The 20,138-nt window shown below is 43.7% G+C and overlaps 1 protein-coding gene across 1 annotated transcript in view; it reads right to left on the bottom strand.

Moving 5' to 3' along the window:
• GRAP2 (GRB2 related adaptor protein 2) overlaps positions 1-15,678 on the bottom strand; it is a 56,224-nt gene extending 40,546 nt beyond the window's left edge. Inside the window, exon 1 of the mRNA XM_081210880.1 lies at positions 15,434-15,678. The gene's annotated coding sequence lies outside the window, so the exon portion shown is untranslated. The remainder of the gene's footprint in view (positions 1-15,433) is intronic.
• Positions 15,679-20,138: the final 4,460 nt, after the last annotated feature.

Below are 20,138 nucleotides of genomic sequence, written 5' to 3'. Positions count from 1 at the left end.
CAACTCTGTCTTGCAGGCCCTGCGGAAAGATGTCAGGTCCCGCAGGGCCCTAGTCTCTTGTGACAGAGCATTCCACCAGTTTGGAGCCGCAGCCGAAAAGGCCCTGGCTCTAGTTGAGGCCAGCCTAACCTGCCATTGAGAGTATCTTCTTTCCTTTTCCTTTAACTGCACCACGGCTTTTAATCTATAGCTAGGTAATGGACCAGTGGTATGAACAGCAGTGGGCTCCTCTCCAGGTCACCCACTAGTAGGGTTGCCTTGTTTCAAAAAGTAAAAATGAGGACACCCTGAAAACTGTTGAGCTTTTTTAAAAGAAGACCCCAATAATGCCAAAACCCCCATGACTTTTTTTGGTGTAACTGGTGCCTAAAAGCCTGTAATTCTGCATGATAATCCCAGTTAGGTTTCTCAGAGCAGCTTCTAGTCGCAGAAAGGTGAATGAGAGCAAAAGCGCAGTGCAATTTTTTGGTTTACTTGCTGAAGATCCAGGGCAAACTGCTGCCTTCCAGAAATTCCCCTTTCTGCCTTTGAAATCCCAGTAATGTCTGGGAAATCCGGATGTATGGCAGCCCTACCCACTAGCTTATGACAGGTTGTGGCCATAACCACAAAATCAATGAATTACCCAGTTTCTTGTTAGCCAAGAAGATAAGCATAAATGCCCTTTTCTTAGTATTCATGGCATGTTTTTCATTCCCATGACAACAGTGAAGACAATGATGTTGCAGCCTGTTCACCAGCTTAGGTTAGCTGCAGCCTCACTGTGCAGCCGAGGCACACGTTGCAAAAGTAATCAGCAATCTACCACTTCTCTGCGATCTTATCTGATGAGGATCTGCAGCAGGGAACCACAAGGTCTTCAAGCCTCTTTGTTAGAATGTGTGTGGCAAAAATTGGAACTTTGTGCAAAGTGCATGATGAGTCATCTGACATTTTCAGCTTGACTGGAGACAGTGGTTACCTTTAATTCTAATCTCAATACACTATCCACGCTTATACCTTCAGCCGGTAGGAAGAAATTATTCTGCCTGCTGCATAGATGCAAAAATTCAAGGAGATGCTAGTTAAAGCATGATGCTATGCACATGTGGGAGCAAGTGCTTACAAGCATAAAGGACAAGCTCTAGACCTTGAACTGGTCTGGATGAGGATTTGTCTCTACATATCTTCCCTTCCTTTCCTCCCCTGTGACTCTGTGCCCCTCCTATTGTCTCACTATCCCACCTTAGACCAGCTGCTGTCACTTCAGCCCCAGGACCAAAGAAGGGGAGGGATAAGTAGCAACCCTCCTCTTCATATGTTACTAGTTACATAGATGTTAGGAGTAGTAGTAGTAGTAGTAGTAGCACAAAGGTATAAGAAGCAGAATTTTACGCAGCTAGCTTTCAAGTGCCACCGCAGAGTTATAATAGATTGCTAAGAAGCATGTGAAGCACAACCTAAAGCGTCCCCTCCATGGCTGATACCAAGGACAGATGCTCAGTTTGTTCAATGTGTGGGCCAGCCCTGCATGCATGTATTTTGAGTGAGGGTGTCAAAATTAACCAGGTCATTTCTCTGCAGCAGTAAGAATGAGCATACAGATACTTGGCCCTATTCATTCATTTATTTGCTTTTACATCCCACTTTTCCTCCAAGGAACTCAAGGTAGTGCCCATGGCTCTCCTGCTCTCCCTATTATCCACACAACAACAACCCTGTGAGGTATGTTAGGCTGAGAGGCAGTGACTTAGCTTCATGGCTGAGCAGGGATTTGAACCCTGGAGTAGGATTTGACTCCAGCACCCTAACCACTATGCCACACTGGCTTCATGTTGCCTATGACAACCTTTGCCAACCTGGTGGCTTTCAGATGTTTTGGACTACAACTCCCATCATCTCCAGCCAGCATGAGTTTGGATTACAACTCCCATAAACCCCAGCCAGCATAGCTGTGCTGCTGGGAATGCTGGGAGATGTAACCCAAAGCTTATGAGGGCACCAGGTTGCAAACATAGTATATGAACATAGCCATATACCAGTTAATTTCCTGCCATTTTTGTAATTTGTGGGAGTGTACACAAATGCAGTACGGGGTAGGTGTGCCTAAGGCATTCACAATGGTTACCAGACACATTCACAATGCAAGCCTATCCACGTCTACTTAGTTCAACTGGATTTACTCTCAATAAGTGCGCATAGCATTGCAGTGTCAGTTTGCATAAGGATGTCTTTGTGCTTCTGCATCCCACATAGGATGGCAGAACATCTTTAGATGGCCCTAATTGTTTTGGCTGAGAATAGACAGATCCCTCTTTTACAGATTTCATATGGAACACCTGACACGTGCCCTTGCTGAACTTGCTAGAACATATAAGGGACTAATTACCATGCATTGGCTGGATTATTAGGGGTTTGCACATGAGAAGCCAGGCTTCAGATCCTATCACAGCTATGAAGGCCACTAGGTGTCTATGGTCAGATTACTGTCTCTCAGTCTGCCTTAATATGGTGGTTGGGATGTCCTTGGAGAAAAAGAAGTAAAATAAGATCATGAATGGTGTCATGAAAGTGAACACACACCAGGGAACCATCGTGACATATAAAAAGATAAGAACAAGGCGTAGGCTTGAGGAATTATATATATTTTTACACACACTATGGATGACACTTGGACATTGTTCCCAAATTAAACCATTCATGTGGAAATCTGAATGGCAAAATCCTAAGTTAAAATGTTGAATTCTGAATTGTATTACAAATATGTGTACATGGTGAGTGGATGCATTAGCACTGTTATTTTTTGTTGTAATATTTTCCAGCCAACTTTGTAGTACTCCCTAATACTGTTCATTCCCTGCTCTTATTTCATTAATGTCTCTGTGCACTGAGCTGACATTTTCAGTGAACAATTTATAATGAGGCCTACAGTTTCTTGCTTGATGGTAACAGCAAACTGAGGACTCAGCATTTTATATGTATAGTTACTTTTTCCTAATGTAAATTACTTTACACTCATCAACACTGAATTTCATCATTTTATTGCCCACTCACCTAGTTTTGCAAAACCCTCTAGTAATTCATGATACTCTGCTTCTGACTTGACTATTTCATTAATTTTGCAAACCCTACAAGTGTTACTGGCTTGCAGTTCACCTTCCTGCTCACATTGCTCATCAACGCATTAAATAATGGCAGTCCCAATACAGAATCTTGGAGAGAGCGCGCGCGCGCGCGCGCGCACACACACACACGCACACACACACACACCAGGTACATTTTCTGCTTTGCTACATAGCTAGTACTAATTAGAAAGGATGCAGCTGTGTGGCTTACCATGAAAATTACTTTTATTAATGCAATATGAAATGCTTTGGAATAATAGGTAAAAGCTTAACTACATCAAAATCATTTTAAAACAGACGACCATTTACTATTTTCAGATGCAGCATAATGTAAAACAGCTTCTTGGTCAGCAGTAATAAGAAAGCAGGACTCTTTAAGGAAATGGTGGTGGGTGGATGTGCATGATTTGTCCCTGTATTTACACCAGGGGGGACAATGAAACAACTGAGATCAGTATAAAGTAAGTACCTTTGCCCTCAGCGCTTCTTATGTCTGCGCCCGGGAGCCAGGAGCTGCAGGGGACATCAGTCCTGGCGAGGAAGCCCTGCCCACTGAAGGACTAACAGAGTCATTGGCAACCTGGCACCCTCCAGAGGTTTTGGGCTTCAACTCCCATCAGCCCCAGTCAGCGAAGTTGTCTAAAATATCTGGAAGGAGCCAAACTGGCAAAGGCTGGGCTAACATCTGACTTGGTCTGGCAGCCATTTCCAGGCTGAGATAATTTATTGTGAGACCAACAGTGGCCCATATTCAGCAGCAGCAGAGGGCCAATTATTTTTTAAAACCACGAGGACAGTATCTTACAACAGGTAGGTACAACATCCTACAAACACTTTCTGTCCAGGAAAGTCTCATTAGCACCTTGCCAGTCGACACTGTAAGGCTAGTGCTGCGACTGCACGTCATCTAGATTTTCTGCTAAAACTGAGGGGGGCGGGAAGGAATGCCAATTCCAGAATAAACTGCTGGAGTGGAACCAAGCTTTCCACCAGCACTTTTCATTCTTTGCCTGGAAGACAACAATTTCCTTTCTGTATGTTGGCATTCCCAGTCATTGGGTGAATGGAATCAAGGGTGATCTGGTTTTCTGAAAGGGTCCAATACATGATGGATTTCATAACCCCCGTGCACTGAATGAAGAAGCTAGATTTTCGTATAGGTGTGTGCAATAAAAGCTTATGAGGAATGTGCTGCCTTATGCAATACAAAAGGCTATAATGTCAGCCCGGGCTTCTATTCTGCAGAATAATTATGCTTCCTGGAAAAGTATAGTCCTTAATAGGACACAGAGAGAATAATGATACAGAAGATTAGGCACTGAAATGGACAAGGTTCAGATTCAGTTTCCATCTGATGGCATCTCTTTCTTCAGGCTTTTCATATCAGAAAATGGAAAAATTGGGGGACTTCTGCTGTCCTTCCTTTTGGCTGACTTGGAAGTCCAGTATCTAAAATGCAAGTCATTTTCCACATCCAATTAGGGAGCGACTTGCCCTCTCAGGAACTAATAACCTGGATGAACTTTGCCTTCTCCTCAACATTCTGAAATATTTTATATTATTACCTACAAGCTTCATCTAATAAGGTGTAGCTGCTTCATTGGTCTCCTAGCTATTCTCAACCCACTGTCATTTTTTCAAGCCTTTATCATTCTGTTTCTCTTGTACTTTGGGGAAGAGATGAATCCCTTCTGACTTTCTTTGCCAGCTGAGATATTTTTGGGAAGGCAGCCTTTTTATGATACAAAAGTGGGCCAAGCTTTCAAAAGGACCACCACACACACACACACACACACACACACACACACCACAGTAACTTTCTAAGTTGTAATCAAAACAAGCGCTAATTTCTAAGGTAATTTATGCATTAGCCATATTTGACAGAGGAACGTGAAAGCTGCAGGTGCCGCTGCAAAACATTAAACAACGTGCTCTTCATCCGGGCCAATAAATTAATGAATCCTTAAAATTACTTCATGTAATGATGTCACCAATATATAAAACCTCCATGCTCACATAATGTGCAACCATAATAAGGTATAGAAAGTGCCTGGGTACTGAATTCATTTTGAAAAGGTGTGTGTGTGGGGGGGGGATAGTAGAAAAATCTCACTATACTAAAGAAAAGCAAATATAAAATGAAACTGGACAACATTGCAAAATAAACACCTTGTAAGTATCCAATCAACCCTTCATGCCAAACAGCAGTATAATAAACAGCAGAACAATTGCAACCTCAGATCAATGCTGCTGCTGCTCCTTCTGCCATGCTTGGCCACGCTCTGAAGTAATCCCTACTCTGCCTGCTGAAAGTGCAATGGGGGGCACACTACTGGTGCTAATGAACAATTATAAGACCCCAAAATGAGGTGTCACAAGGGAAGAGGGGGGTTGATGATGCAGACTTTGAATCCAAAGCTTGCTCCTTTCCCAGAAAGGGGCCCAATGTGAACCCCTGAACTGCACAAGCCTGAAGTTGGTGCAGAGAATATTGGTGGGAATATTGTTCCCTCCTGAGCTTCAGCAGCTGGCAGGGCTGCAGCTCCCCCCATGCCCCCCCCTGTTATTCAGTCTTGGGGAAAAGTTAAACAATTACAACGCCCAAAGTTTTGCATGGGCATATTTAATCCTTTGAAAGATGAACACATTCAATAGTGCTTCAAACGGCGCTTTGCAGTGTGGTGGAGTGCTAGGTACCCTCCACCACACAGTGGCATTCAGCTGGGGATGCTGGCAACCCTCCAGAGAACTGCCTCACAAGCCATTGGCTGGTTACCTGTAAAGTGATGATACAAAGGTATCGGAGCTGACATAGAGAAGGATAAAGCAAGATACCTTGCCACACCCTTCCTTACCTTGGCACCCTTCCAGCTGAGGATTCAGGCAAAATACATATCAATACTTCACTTAACAGATTGGTACATCCTAGACAAGGTATCAGCAACCATTGTCCTTCCCAGGAAGGGAGGGAGGTGGGACCAATTCGGATGGTCCGCCCCCGCCACTTAATGGATCCAAATGGTTTCCAGAGAGTGGTAGGGGATGCTTTAGCCCATGTTGATGGCCTTTCAGCTGATTCCCTGGTGGCCCGCAGGAATGCGGAGTTAACCAGGGCTATCGACTGTCTGGCTCCGAAGCGCCCTCTCCGATTGCATGGAGCCCGGACAGCCCCGTGGTTTTCTTTGGAGCTGAGGGTGCTGAAACAATCGCTGAGACGGCTAGAGCGTCGGTGGCAGAAAACTCACTCCGAATCTGACTGGACACAGGTTAGAGCTCAACGTCGAGCCTACCAAGTGGCGATAGCGACGGCGAAGAAGACTTTCTTCACCGCCTCTATTGCATCTGCAGAAAATAGTAGCAGGAGACTCTTTCAGGTGGTTCACAATTTAACGGAACCACCTTTACCACTGGGGCCTTGTAAAGACCCCAAGATCTCCTGCAATGATTTTGCTAAGTTTTTTGCAGATAAAATCACTCATATTCGGAAGGAGCTAGACACCACCGTGGGAGCAGGGCCGGGGCGGGAGAGTGCTAGAGCTCTGTCTGGTCAAGTTGCATGGAATCAATTTCAATCTGTTACCCCCGAGGATGTGGATAGGCTGCTTGGACGCGTGAAACCAACCACCTATCTCCTTGATCCTTGCCCATCCTGGCTAATAAAAGCAAGCCGGGAAGGGCTGGGCGATGGGCTCTGCGGGGTGGTGAATGCTTCCCTCTGTGAGGGAACATTCCCAGATCCGCTGAAAGAGGCGGTCATTAAACCGCTTCTTAAAAAAGCATCTTTAGACCCGGCCAGTATGGCCAACTATTGCCCAGTCTCAAATCTTCCATTCTTGGGCAAGGTGATTGAGCGGGTGGTTGCTGAACAACTCCAGGCACGCCTGGAGGATGCGGACCATTTGGATCCCTTCCAATCGGGATTCAGGCCTCACCATGGGACTGAAACTGCCTTGGTCGCGCTGGTTGATGATCTCCGGCGAGCTAGGGACAAAGGTGAGAGGTGTTTCCTGGATCTCTCAGCGGCCTTTGATACAATCGACCATAACATCCTTCTGGACCGTCTAGAGGGGCTGGGAGCTGGGGGCACTGTTATACAGTGGTTTCGCTCCTTCCTCCTGAGCCGTGTTCAGAAAGTGGTGGTGGGGGATGAGTGTTCAGACCCCTGGGCACTCACTTGTGGGGTGCCTCAGGGTTCCGTCCTCTCCCCCATGCTATTTAACATCTATATGAAGCCGCTGGGAGAGATCATCAGGGGGTTTGGACTGGGTGTCCATCAATATGCAGATGATACCCAGCTCTACCTCTCTTTCAAATCAGAACCAGTGAAGGCGGTGAAGGTCCTGTGTGAGTGCCTGGAGGCGGTTGGAGGATGGATGGCGGCTAATGGATTGAAGTTGAATCCTGACAAAACAGAAGTACTGTTTTTGGGGGACAGGGGGCGGGCTGGTGTGGAGGACTCATTGGTCCTGAATAGGGTAACTGTGCCCCTGAAGGACCAGGTGCGCAGCCTGGGAGTCATTTTGGACTCACAGCTGTCCATGGAGGAGCAGGTCAATTCTGTATCCAGGGCAGCTGTCTACCAACTCCACCTGGTACGCAGGCTGAGACCCTACCTGCCCGCGGACTGTCTCGCCAGAGTGGTGCATGCTCTAGTTATCTCCCGCTTGGACTACTGCAATGCGCTCTACGTGGGGCTACCTTTGAAGGTGACTCGGAAACTACAACTAATCCAGAATGCGGCAGCTAGACTGGTGACCGGGGGCGGCCGCCGAGACCACATAACACCGGTCTTGAAAGACCTACATTGGCTCCCAGTACGTTTCCGAGCACAATTCAAAGTGCTGGTGTTGACCTTTAAAGCCCTAAACGGCCTCGGCCCAGTATACCTGAAGGAGCGTCTCCACCCCCATCCTTCTGCCCGGACGCTGAGGTCCAGTGCCGAGGGCCTTCTGGCTGTTCCCTCATTGCGAGAAGCAAAGCTACAGGGAACCAGGCAGAGAGCCTTCTCGGTAGTGGCGCCCGCCCTGTGGAACACCCTCCCATCAGATGTCAAAGCGATAAATAACTACCTGACATTTAGAAGACATCTTAAGGCAGCCCTGTTCAGGGAAGTTTTTAATCTGTGATATTTTACTGTATTTTTGGTTTCTATGGAAGCCGCCCAGAGTGGCTGGGGAAACCCAGCCAGATGGGCGGGGTACAAATAAATAATAATAATAATAATAATAATTATTATTATTATTATTATTATTATTATTACATTGGCAGGAAGTGCTAGGAAGGAAAGGCAGTGCAAATCAGCCAAGTCTAGCCTCCACTAGGGCCATTTCAGGGCATTTAGGAAAATCAAAATAGTGGGTGGGAGCTGGAAATGTTGTTTTAAAGGTGATCTCAGGGAAAGTATTAGTGCTAGACTGTGCCATAGACCTGGCAGCTGCGCTAGAATGCCAAGTGCTCATGCTGGCCTTAATAAAAATGCAACAAAGCACACCATAAGAGCAGCAGCACCAAAGTACGAGGGAAACCCAAAACACAGAAATTCAAGCACAAAGGACACATTTGTTAATATCAAGGGTACTTACCACAGTAGGAGTAAGTAGCATAGTGACACTTTTTGTGGCAGGTAATTTAAGATACTACTACCAACACTACTACTAATAGTAATAATAATTCTATATACTGCTTAATACCAAGATAGACACCTATGCTGTTTACAGATATAATTTTGAATAGCTAGAGGGTATTTGTGAGTTCTGTTTTGACATTTAGCTTTTCTTTTCTTTTCTTTTCTTGAAGCCTAATACCAGTTGATAGTTCCACAGGAAAACAATTACATACTGCTTTTGGAAGACACCATGCACATGCTTCCAAGGAAAAATGTGTTTACAAGTATAAAACCATTGGATTCCCCCAATGAGCAATTTGCTCAAAGTATGTTAGGATTTATACAGGCAGCATTAACAAATTTGTCTCCTGCTGCACTTGTTAAACTTCTGCTTTTTCTGTTTGACAATTACGGGAAGAACACTTTGCTACAATGGTAATGAATTCAAAGTATATTTGAAAACAAAGACAAGTTGCTTGTGTCTTATTTTAAATGAAACTGTGGCGGTAAATACATTTAGACAACTGTGAAACAAGAGCAGGAAAGGTGGGGAAATAGGTGGCATCCAGCTATTAGTCTTACTATTAGGTGTTAGCATTTCTGCAATGTTAAAGGTTAAAGGTTATTTGCAAATAATGTGTGCTTGCCACTAAGAGAATAAATGGTGTTTCCCTGTTCACACCACCAATGCTAGCTTTGGAATTGAGGCAGGCTGCTAACATACTCTCTGTTTTCTTATTTCTGCATAGCTGACCTGTGATCTCAGAGGCGTAATAATGTATATTTCTCAACAAGCCTCTGAAGTTAATCTCTTCTGCTGCTATATTTAAATGGTTCTGAAAAGGCCTGCCTAATCTGATGATAACAATTACATTTTCAAAGAGAGCTCAAATGCAAAGGCAATCGCTTCTTTAGAGGTTTGACTTTTTTTTTTGCAGGAGAACAGTATTCCACTGACTCTAGCTTTGATGATAATGATCATTTTCCCATGACAAGGACAAAACCATGGCTGCTTTAATTAGCAGGCTCCATGTAGCTCATCTAGCCAGAAGTCAATGCTGGAAGAATTTGAATAAGGCCACACAGTCACTATAACGTCCTTTCCTATACTGCAGGGATAATATCCTGAAGGCTGAAAGCCATTAACCACTGCAGCTATTTTATTATCTAGTTTCAACCAGTGTTGTACTGTACTTCACTGTACAGTTTGGGGAAGGGATGTAGCTCAGAGGTAGAGAAACTGTCTTGCGTACAGAAGATCCCAGATCCAATCTGCTGCATCTCCAGGAAGGATGAGGAATCCCTTGCCTGAAGTCCTGGTGAGCCACTGCATGTCAGCATGGATGATACTGAGCTATATGGACTAGTTGCCAGACTCAGTATAAGAGAGTTTCCTATGTTTGTATGCTTTTATTTCAAACTAGCAAGAGTCCCATCAGATCTGATGGGCGTGGAGGGGCAAAACGCCTCCTTGTTATCAGAGGACCCAGTCATGGCTACGGTGTGGAAGATGGGAGAGCAGATTAAAAGGGCAGGGCGTGCAAAGATTCAGGTAGGTAGCCATGTTCGTCTGACGCAGTCGAAATAAATAAATAAAACTAATTTTAAAAATAAAAAATTGTCCAGTAGCACTTTAGGGACCAACTAAGTTAGTTCTGGGTATAAGCTTCTGTGAAGAAGTGTGCATGCACACAAAAGCTTATACCCAGAACAAACTTAGTTGGTCTCTAAGGTGCTACTGGACATTTTTTTTAAAAAAATTAAATTTATTTTGAGGGCATGCTAAGTGAGAGCAGGATCCCAGGGGGAAGAAGCCACAAACGAGGCTGGGAGCAGATTGCAAGTCTTCTGGGCAGCACCACTCCCCCAACGACCTCATTCAAGAGGCCAAAGTTTCCCCATCCTTCGTCAAGTCAGAAGGTCATATAATATCAGATTGGTTTTGAAAGATGCCAACATATGTAGCACGTGCATAAACAGCAACAGCAGCACTATCTGGCAGATTGAAATCGACTGAAATTTATGCTCAAGCCTTTTTGCTGAACGACACTGGTTCTCAAAGGGTGTGGCAGGAGAGGATGACAAGCGTGACAGGAAGATTCAAGGACAACCAAAGAAATATTTAAACATTTCACTTTAGTATAGTATAGTATAATATTTTTTTATTTTATTTGCAGAATATGGAATAATAGCTGATCTTCATCAACCAATGGCCACAACAGCTAGAAGTCAATTGCAGCCCAGTTTAAGCCTCTAGTGCAGGCTTCCTCAGCCTCAGCCCTCCAGATGTTTTGAGACTACAATTCCCATCATCCCTGAACACTGGTCCTGCTAGCTAGCAATCATGGGAGTTGTAGGCCAAAAACATCTGGAGGGCCGAGTTTGAGGAAGCCTGCCCTAGTGATGAAACTCATTTTGGATATACAAGCAGAAACAGTATCCATGCCTCTTTTCAAGAGTACTGGCTACTTCTACATTTCTTAATGACATATTCTTGTGAGCAGGGATTTTCAAGATCAGAAAAGAGAAAGGCTTCTTTGTGTTATTGAGGAGATGAATTTTTTCTCAAATTAGACCTAATATAAATGAGATTACCCAGCAAAGCAAGCTCACACCTCTCACTGAGTTTGTATAATACTTAAAGCACACATAGTATGTAAAAGGCTTGTTTATAATTATATTTTGGAAATGATTCATGTACTTATGTAGCTGCATTGTTTTATACTTTCTGGCTGTCCCCTGATCATATTATAAAGTAGTTGTGTTCTATGTTATAAATCAAGCATTGCTAGGAGTTGTTTCTTTTTGTTTTCCGATGTATTTATCAATAAAAAATTGGGTGTTGAGGGAGGAAATTTTTATTTTGGAAGTGTGGCTCAGAGAAAAACGTTTGAGAACCACTGCTGTACGACTCTGTCATATCACTTCTTAATAATGCCTCAACATGCGCATCTTAAGAATAACAACATTCATCTTATTTATTCATTCTAATCCACCCAGGCTAATGGATCATGATAATGAGAATGCAAGTTTACAGGACTCATGGGCAATTAAAGCAGAAGTAATAAAGGCTTCCTTCTTCCCTTTGATGGAATTATGTGAACTATTACTAGGGAAGAGAAGACCAAGCAAGGGTGATCCTGAAAAATACACCAAATCACAAGGAATGTTTTTAAAAGTCTTCCTTTATTGTTCTGATTTTGTATCATTTTTAAAAGTAATTTAAATTCTAAATGGCTTTGAAAAAATGCTAAATAAAAGTGTGTGTGTTGTTGAGTGACTGGAAGAGGCAGGCATTTAAGGTTGGGGTCCCCAATGTGGCACCTGTGTGCATTATTTATTTTGTGGTTTTATATTTTGATTTTGTGCTGTGAACCTTCAGGTAGAGGGCAGTATATAAATTCAAACAACAACAACAGTGCCCTTAAGCACCCCCCCACTTAGCACCTGCCATCCCATTTTTAAAATCAAATAGGTGTTTTTTTTGTTATTTGGGGGGGGGGGATGCTGTCTGCTTTTGTCTGTGTTTTAATTGTTGGGGCCAATAGTTGTTTTGTCTGTTTCTTTGGGTGTGTGTGTGTGTTCTGAGTATTGCTTGATTTTCTTCTGCAAAAAAGGTACAGTGGTACCTCGGGTTAAGTACTTAATTCGTTCCGGAGGTCTGTACTTAACCTGAAACTGTTCTTAACCTGAAACACCACTTTAGCTAATGGGGCCTCCTGCTGCTGCTGCGCTGCCAGAGCATGATTTCTGTTCTCATCCTGAAGCAAAGTTCTTAACCCGAGGTACTATTTCTGGGTTAGCGGAGTCTGTAACCTGAAGCGTATGTAACCCGAAGTACCACTGTATTTCACGATTCCCTCAACCAATTTCCAAATGTGCCTGGCAGGCCCCAAAAGGCTGGGGGACTCCTGACTTTAAGCCATCTGTGAGCTCATTTGTTGGCATCTAGTCAGGTGAATTGACAGACAATGACCTGCATTGACAGTCAAAGTTGGGTTACTACAAGGGGGGCGGCATTTTAAACTGAAAGGAAGCCCAGAAGGGGGAAGGTGAGAAGTAGCAATAATCACAACAGGTGTAACAACTTAGTGCCCTGCAGATTTGATGGGAGCTAATAATAGTGAACAGCCAAAGCCCTTGGCATTACCGAGGCCATCTTTCAGCAATTACCTACACCAGAAATTGCATTTTTGAAGGTAGTAAGAGAAAATTAATGCCTGAATGGGAATCTCATGCAGTTGACACTGCGTCAGACCTTTTTGTTCCAGGTGGATCATGGGGCTTTGGCTACAGCTTCCTGTGTTTGATGGCACTCTGCTGCCTCTTAAGTCAGCTAGCTAATTTCTAGGATGGCCCCATTGCCACAAGGAGAAAATGGTCTGAATGGGAGAGGATTAAATTTACTCTGTCAAAAAATAGTAATAACCCAGAACTGTAAATTGAACCAATTGGAGATAATGGAGATTGGGGGGGAGAGATGGAACACAAGTAACAGAGTGATCCACCCGGTGAGTCAAGAAGTTAAATTAGAAGAGCAGCAAAAATAAAAAATACACAGGAAAATAAAATCACACTCCCCCAATTTTTTTTCTTTTTTAAAAAATAAAGAGTGAAGAGAATGTAGGCAGGAAGGTGGGCCATTTGAAGGAGCTCTAATCCAACACAAACTGTTATTTCCACTCCAATAATGCATAATATTGGGAATATCACACTAGTGTAAAAATGACATTGTATGTGCGGCATCTTTCATCTCACTTAGGATCATAGAAAAGGAAGGTACCCCAAGGGGAATCTAGTCCAACCCCCTGCAATGCAGGAATCATTCCAGACAATTCAACAAGTTGAAAAAAGCCGTTCAAAGTACAACAAGAAGAAGGGATGAACTATAAACATAACAGTGATCCCCTCATCTGCTTTGAATAGCTCTCCCATTGAAAGAGCAACAGTTTGTTGTGCAAGGGGAGATAAAAAAAGAACCCAACCAACTTCTCATACTGTGCAAAACCAGCAGAATACAGCAGGGTGGCGAGGCGGGGGGGGTTAGAATGAAGTTTCTGCACGGCAGATACTCTGCTACAGCAGTGGCTAACCTGTGCCTTCCAGATATCGCTGAACTACACCACACACCCCGTCACCCCTGACCATTGGCTATGTTGGCTGGATCTGATGGGAACTGGGGTTCAACAACACCTGGAGAGCCACAGGTGAGCCACCCCTGACCTACTTTCACACCATGCCACATCCTGGTGCAGTTGCCTCCCTTAGGTATAATGTCCTTTGAAATTTGAGAAGACTCATAAGAATGACTTTCAAAGAACTGATTATGTTTGTTTGGGGACCAAGTCTCAACAGCCTATTTCTCTTCCCTTTGCCCTAACTGCAAATACAAAGTCATTTGGTCAATTTATGACCCAGACCAAACTATCCCCACATGTACAGCTGAAAAGCTTTCCAGGGTTAAGGCTACTTTGTGCTGGTTTGAAGCTGGATTCTCTTCTACATTGCCTAACTTTCTTCTATGTATTTTCCTGCCTATACCCTAAGGGCTGAACCAGTAGCTTGTCCTTGTGCTGCTGTCTCGCTTTATTTTATTTAACAAAACTGCAGCACAAGGACAAGCTGCTGGCTTAGCTTTTAGGTTCAGCTGGCAGTAGTGGTGGGTGTCAGATTGAGACTGTGCGGGGAGTAGGGTTTTAACCCTTGTGCCACCATAGTCTCACTCTGAATCAGGAGCCATTGCACCTGTCATCTGCAACAAGTGGAAGCTCTCATTTGCAGCATAGCAGCTGCTGGGGGGTGGGGGGAGGATTCTGATTACCACTGTGGAAGCGGCAAAGAGTTACACCCCCCCATCTCTCAACTCATAGTCCTGGTCTGGGTCATGGTGCACACACAAACACACACAAACAAACCTCACCCTGTCCTAAGACCAGCTATTTGTTAAATAAAAGCTAACTTTGCAGCGGTAAGCTATGTGACAAGTATCACATCTGCTTCGACCCTAACAGTGCGCTCAGATGTGGAATTATGACAGGAATGTTGCCAAAATGGACACAACAGGCAGCTATCAACATGCAAACCCCAAGGTTTGCAGAAGTGGGGGCAGGAATTGTTTGGAAATGTAAACCCAGGGGGACCCCCCTCCCCCCAAAAACCATCCCAGTGAAGACTGAGCATGTTCAGCACCCAGGGAATGCAGGGGGTGGGGGAGAAAGAAATAGAAAACTTTGGTGGGAGAGGCAGAATGGAATGGAATATCCTGAAATAAAACATGGCTGGCTAGTAGAGATGGACAAATCTGTCAATTTCAATATCTAGCGGTTTCTCATTTGTCCAATCTTAAGTTCAATTCTCCACATTTCCACATCAGTCTGTATTTTTTTTTAAGACTGCATGAAAATTCACCAGCATTTTAACATGAATGTAGCCTAACTTACGCATTTGTATGCAATTTTCCCTAGTATATGCATTTTGTACCTGTTGCTTGACTGCAGAACAGCAGTGCAAAATTCAGAAAAGTGCAAATTTTTAAGGATGTTTTGGTCCACGTATTATTTTGGAAAGTGTGAATTATATAGGTTATGCTAACTATTTTGAATCTCTCCCCCATTCCCACTGGCTAGAGCACTCAGCAGGATCACAGTGTATTGCAGCCCTTTATTGCAGGTCTTACCCATTCTGCCTAATGTTCATTAATCATAATCAAGCATTAACCACATACCTCTGGTAGCAGATTGGGCTGGAAAAAAGAGGTGACTTGCTCCTCTTTACTAGATCTCGTCCTTGCAGAATTTACGAAGTAAAACTATGATGGAGTTCCATGACACATGACCAGCCTCACTCTCTCCTTCAGACTAGACCCTTGCAAAGTATATTTTTTTTCAAAGCCATTCACTGTCACACTAGGCTTTCACCACTTACGACTCCCCCCTCCTTTACCCACTTGCAAGGAGGTTCAGCCAATCACACAATTAAGAAGGAAACCACAATCACAAGCCATGGAGGAACTCAGATGTGACAACTCGGAAAGCTGGGTGTTGGCTAAGAGCTAGTTAACTGCTGTGGTTCTCATTATTTTTTCTCACTGTCAAGTGATGAATGGTTTTGCAGTTCCGTGAAGCTCAGAAATTTCCCTGTGCATGGGATTGCCACATCTCTGGTATATTTGGATTTCCTCTTATTTTACAGCATCACAGAGCATGGGAAATAATCAGTGGCATAACGGGGAAATTTGGGCGGTGTGGTGGGGAACAGAGGGGCAAAGTATCTTTCTAGGTGGGTGAAGAAGAACAGCATATATTCATGACAAGAGTTCAGAAATGGGGGGGGGACAAGTGGTGGGTGAGCGCCTTGCTTGTGTGGGGGGGAACCCCTAATATTAAGAAACACATTGCCTTTGAACACAGAAGTTCCATTTAGCTATCATGGCTAAAAGCTCTTGAAAAAATCTATCTGACATGAATATATATGATCTCTGTCTAAGCCAGGGACCCACCAGCTGTTGTCACACCACAATTCCCATTAGCCCCAGCCAGCATTCCAACGGTCAGGGTCATGGGAACAGTAGTCCAATACCATTTGGAAGGCCATTTGTTCTAAATCGAAGCCACTGGTTGTTACTGCTGGCAATCACCAGTGTTGGGAAACTATTTGTGCATCTCCTGTGTAATATCTAGTTTGTTCTATAGGGACTGAAGAATGCTATTTGCTACACTGAATTGGCAATAGCATTGCATTTCCCTCCAATGAATAATAGCCACTTCACTGGAAAGGATGGGATGAGGGATGATCTTCATTGGGATTTAAACATGTGAGGAAAGGGTTAGGCTTCCCAAAGGCTCAAAACCTAGACACATTAATCACATTAATGCAATATAGTGTCATGCTTAATTTGGCAACCCACACTAAAATGATAGAATTTGCTACCATGAGTTTTAGTAATGGCCACCAACTTTGTTTAGGAATATAAGTGAGGAGAGTTCTGTAGCGCTCACACCCTACTTATTTTTTTTTTAATATATATTTTATTCAGGATTTGCTTGTTTTACAGAAGTGTAGTGCCTCGTATTTTTTTTCCCATGTAACATTTTTACAAATCCGTCTCATTTGTTGAGGCATTAGGGGGAGAAGAAAAGAAAAAAGAAAAAAGAGAGAGGGGTGGAGAGAGGGAGGATGGATAGGGGTGGGGTTGGGTGGCGGTGTTTCTATTATGTTTAATGTATGTAGAGTTTGGTGTCAGCGTTGCTTGTGTTGTTCACTTGTGTTCCTTTGGTGGTGAGAGAGGTTGGGGTTGGCCTAGGGTGTGATTGTTTGCTTGTGATTGGCTGTGGTGATCTTTGTTTTCGTGTGTGGGTGAGGTGGGTGGGTGTTTTGGATCAGGTTAGCCATATTGATTTGTATGCTGTTGGTGGATTATTGTCACTGTCCTGTTGGGCTGTGTATGTGATAAAGGGGAGCCATACCGGGGTGAAGGCGTCTTCTTCTGTTTGTCCCCGTGTCATTTTCAGTTTGTTAGTTAATTTTTCTAGTAGGGCTGTTTCCCATACTATTTGGTACCATTGGTCCATGCTTACTCCTGACAGGTCTCTCCAGTGTCTGGTTATGGTGTTTCTGGCTGCTGAGAGCAGGTGGGTTATGAGTTCTTTGTGGTGTAAATGGGCATTGTTGTCTTGGAAGATGTTTAGTAGGGCCAATTCTGGGGTGATGTCTATTACTTGCATAGTTATTTTACATATTTCTTGTATGGCTGTTGTCCAGAATAGTTGGATTTTGGGACACTCCCACCACATGTGGATGTATGTGCCTGTGGAGGTGCACCCTCTCCAGCATTTTGGTGAGGTTCCTGGGTGTATTAGCGCTAGTTTCCTTGGTGTTAGGTACCACCTGTAGGTGAGTTTCAGTGTGAGTTCTTTTCTTTTCGTTGATATGGATTTAAAGGGGGGTTTAGACCACATTCTGGTCCATTGAGTGGGGTTAATCTCATAGCCTATGTCATTCTCCCATTGTTTTTTGATTGCGTCTCGGGGATTTGCGGGATTTTGGAGTAGTATTTTGTATATTGCGGATACCATCCCTTTACCGTTTCCCTTTGTTGTTAGGAGGAGGTTTTCGAAGGTTGTCAGGGGCCTAGTTGCTGCTGATTTTACTGTTGGGTTGTTTAAGAGGGCATGTAGTTGGTGTTGTGTTAACCAGGGCATTTGGGTGTCTTCTAGTTTGTCTTGTATTTCTTGTGTTGACAAGGGTTTGTTATTTTTATAAAAGTCTATTAGGCGATATAAGCCTTTGGTTCGCCAGGTTTTTATCTTGAGGTTTTGTGCTGCATGGTGGAATAATGGGTGGTACGCCAGGGGGATTAGTGGGGATGGGGTTGGGGATAGTTTGTCTATTTGTGTTTTCCATACTTTGAGCATGGTCTGTGTGTACCTGTTAAGTGTTGTGGGAATTTTCTTTAGTTTGTTTGGGAGGAGTGGGTATGTTGTGGTGCAGGTGTTTTCAATTGTGTCCCTCTCTAGGTGTACCCATTGTTTTGTCTCATCTTCTAGTATATATGGGATTATATGGCGTATTTGGTTGGCATTGTAATATGTTTCTATGTTGGGGATTCCCCATCCTCCTTCTGAGGTGGGGAGGTGCAGATATTTGGGGCTTATTCTTGGTTTTTTATGTGAGAAGATGAAAGAGTGTAGTTTTCTCTGCCAACTGCGAAGTTGGGTTGAGGGGATCCAGATTGGGAGGGTTTGGAATAGGTAGGTTAGTTTTGGGAGTGTGATCATTTTGATCATGGCTATTTTGTCTGAGAGAGTGAAGTTCATGTTGTTCCATCTCTTTAGGTCTTTGTTAATTTGTCGCCACAGGGGCTTGTAGTTGTGGAGGTACAATTTATTGAGGTTTCTGGTTATTTGTACCCCTAGGTATCTGAACTTGGTGTGGCAAAGTTTTATTTTGGTGACCTTCGTGAGTTCTTTTTGGGTGTGAGGAGGGGTGTTGAAGCACATAGCTTCTGACTTTGTAAAATTTACCTGTAGGCCCGACACCATTGCAAATGTGTTGAGTTCTCTGATTAGGGAGGTTACTGTGCTTATGGGGTCTGGTGTTGTGACCATTAGGTCATCTGCAAAGAGCCCTAATTTATAGGTTCTGCCTTTTATTTCCACTCCCTTGATGTCTGTGGCTGCTCGGATGTGGATTGCTAGGGGTTCCAAAGCCAGGATAAATAAGAAGGGAGACAGTGGGCATCCTTGTTTCGTGCCTCTTTGGATAGCTATAGTGTTAGAATCCATATTGTTAGTTCTGCATTTTGCTGAGGCTTGGGAGTATATTTGTTTGAGGGTTTGTAGGAAGTTGGGGCCAAATTTCATGTTAGTTAGTACTGCTAGTATGTATTTCCACTCCAAGCAATCAAAGGCTTTGAGGATGTCTAGGGACATAATTGTCAATGGGAGTTTGGTTGCCTTGCTGTGTTCGATCAGGTTCAGTAGTTTCCTGATGGGGTCTGTTATATTGCGGCCAGGGACAAAGCCAGTCTGGTCTGGGGCTATTAACTTGTGTAGGAAGATTTTTAGGCGGTTGGCCAAGATTGATGTGAATATCTTGTAGTCTTGGTTTATTAATGAGATTGGGCGGTATGATTCTACTTTGAGGCTGTCTTTTAGTGGTTTTGGGATGCAGACTATTCTGGAGTGGGTCCAGGTTTTGGGGATGGGGCCCCCTTTTATGATGTCGTTGAATAGGCGGGTCATGTAGGGCATCAAGGGTTCTTTGAATTTCTTATAGAATTCTGCTGTGAAGCCGTCTGGGCCTGGGGCTTTGTGTGGTTTCAGGTTTTTGAGGACCGCATCTATTTCCTCTGGGGTGATAGGGCTGTCCATGAATTCCTTTTCCTCATCAGTTAGGGTAGGCATGTTCAGTCCTGCTAGAAATGTTCTGATTTCCTTCTCTGGTGGGTTATGGGAGGTGTATAGGTTGGAGTAGAATTCTGCAAATTCTGAGGTTATTTCTTCAGGGGAGAATGTTATGTTGCCGTCTTTTTTGGTGATGCAGTGTATTCTTGTTTTGAGTGCTTTTTTCCTACATCTATTTGCTAGTAATCTGGAGTTTTTCCCTCCATATTCGTAGAAACGTTGTTTAGAGTATAGAATGTTGATCATTGTTTTGTTAATTTCTAGGGAGTCTAGTTCTCTCCTTTTTTGTTCTATAAGTTTGAGGAGTTTTTTAGATCCTGTTTGTTTGTAGCGTGATGAGAGGGCTATGATGTCTTGTTCTGTTTTGCTAATTTTTGAGGAGGTTTGTTTTTTAAGGAATGTTTTCTCTTTTATGCAAGCTCCTCTGGTGACCGCTTTCATTGCGTCCCATAGGAGGGGGGTTGTTATATTGTTTACATCGTTTTCTTTGAAGTAGTTTTGGAGGGTTTTTGTGAGACTCTGTCT

Source organism: Podarcis bocagei (genome assembly GCF_964188305.1).
Source record: "Podarcis bocagei genome assembly, chromosome: 10".
Classification (NCBI taxonomy): Eukaryota; Metazoa; Chordata; class Lepidosauria; order Squamata; family Lacertidae; genus Podarcis; species Podarcis bocagei.
Note: the sequence above shows the minus strand (reverse complement) of the source record. Positions and strands in the feature narration are given on the sequence as shown.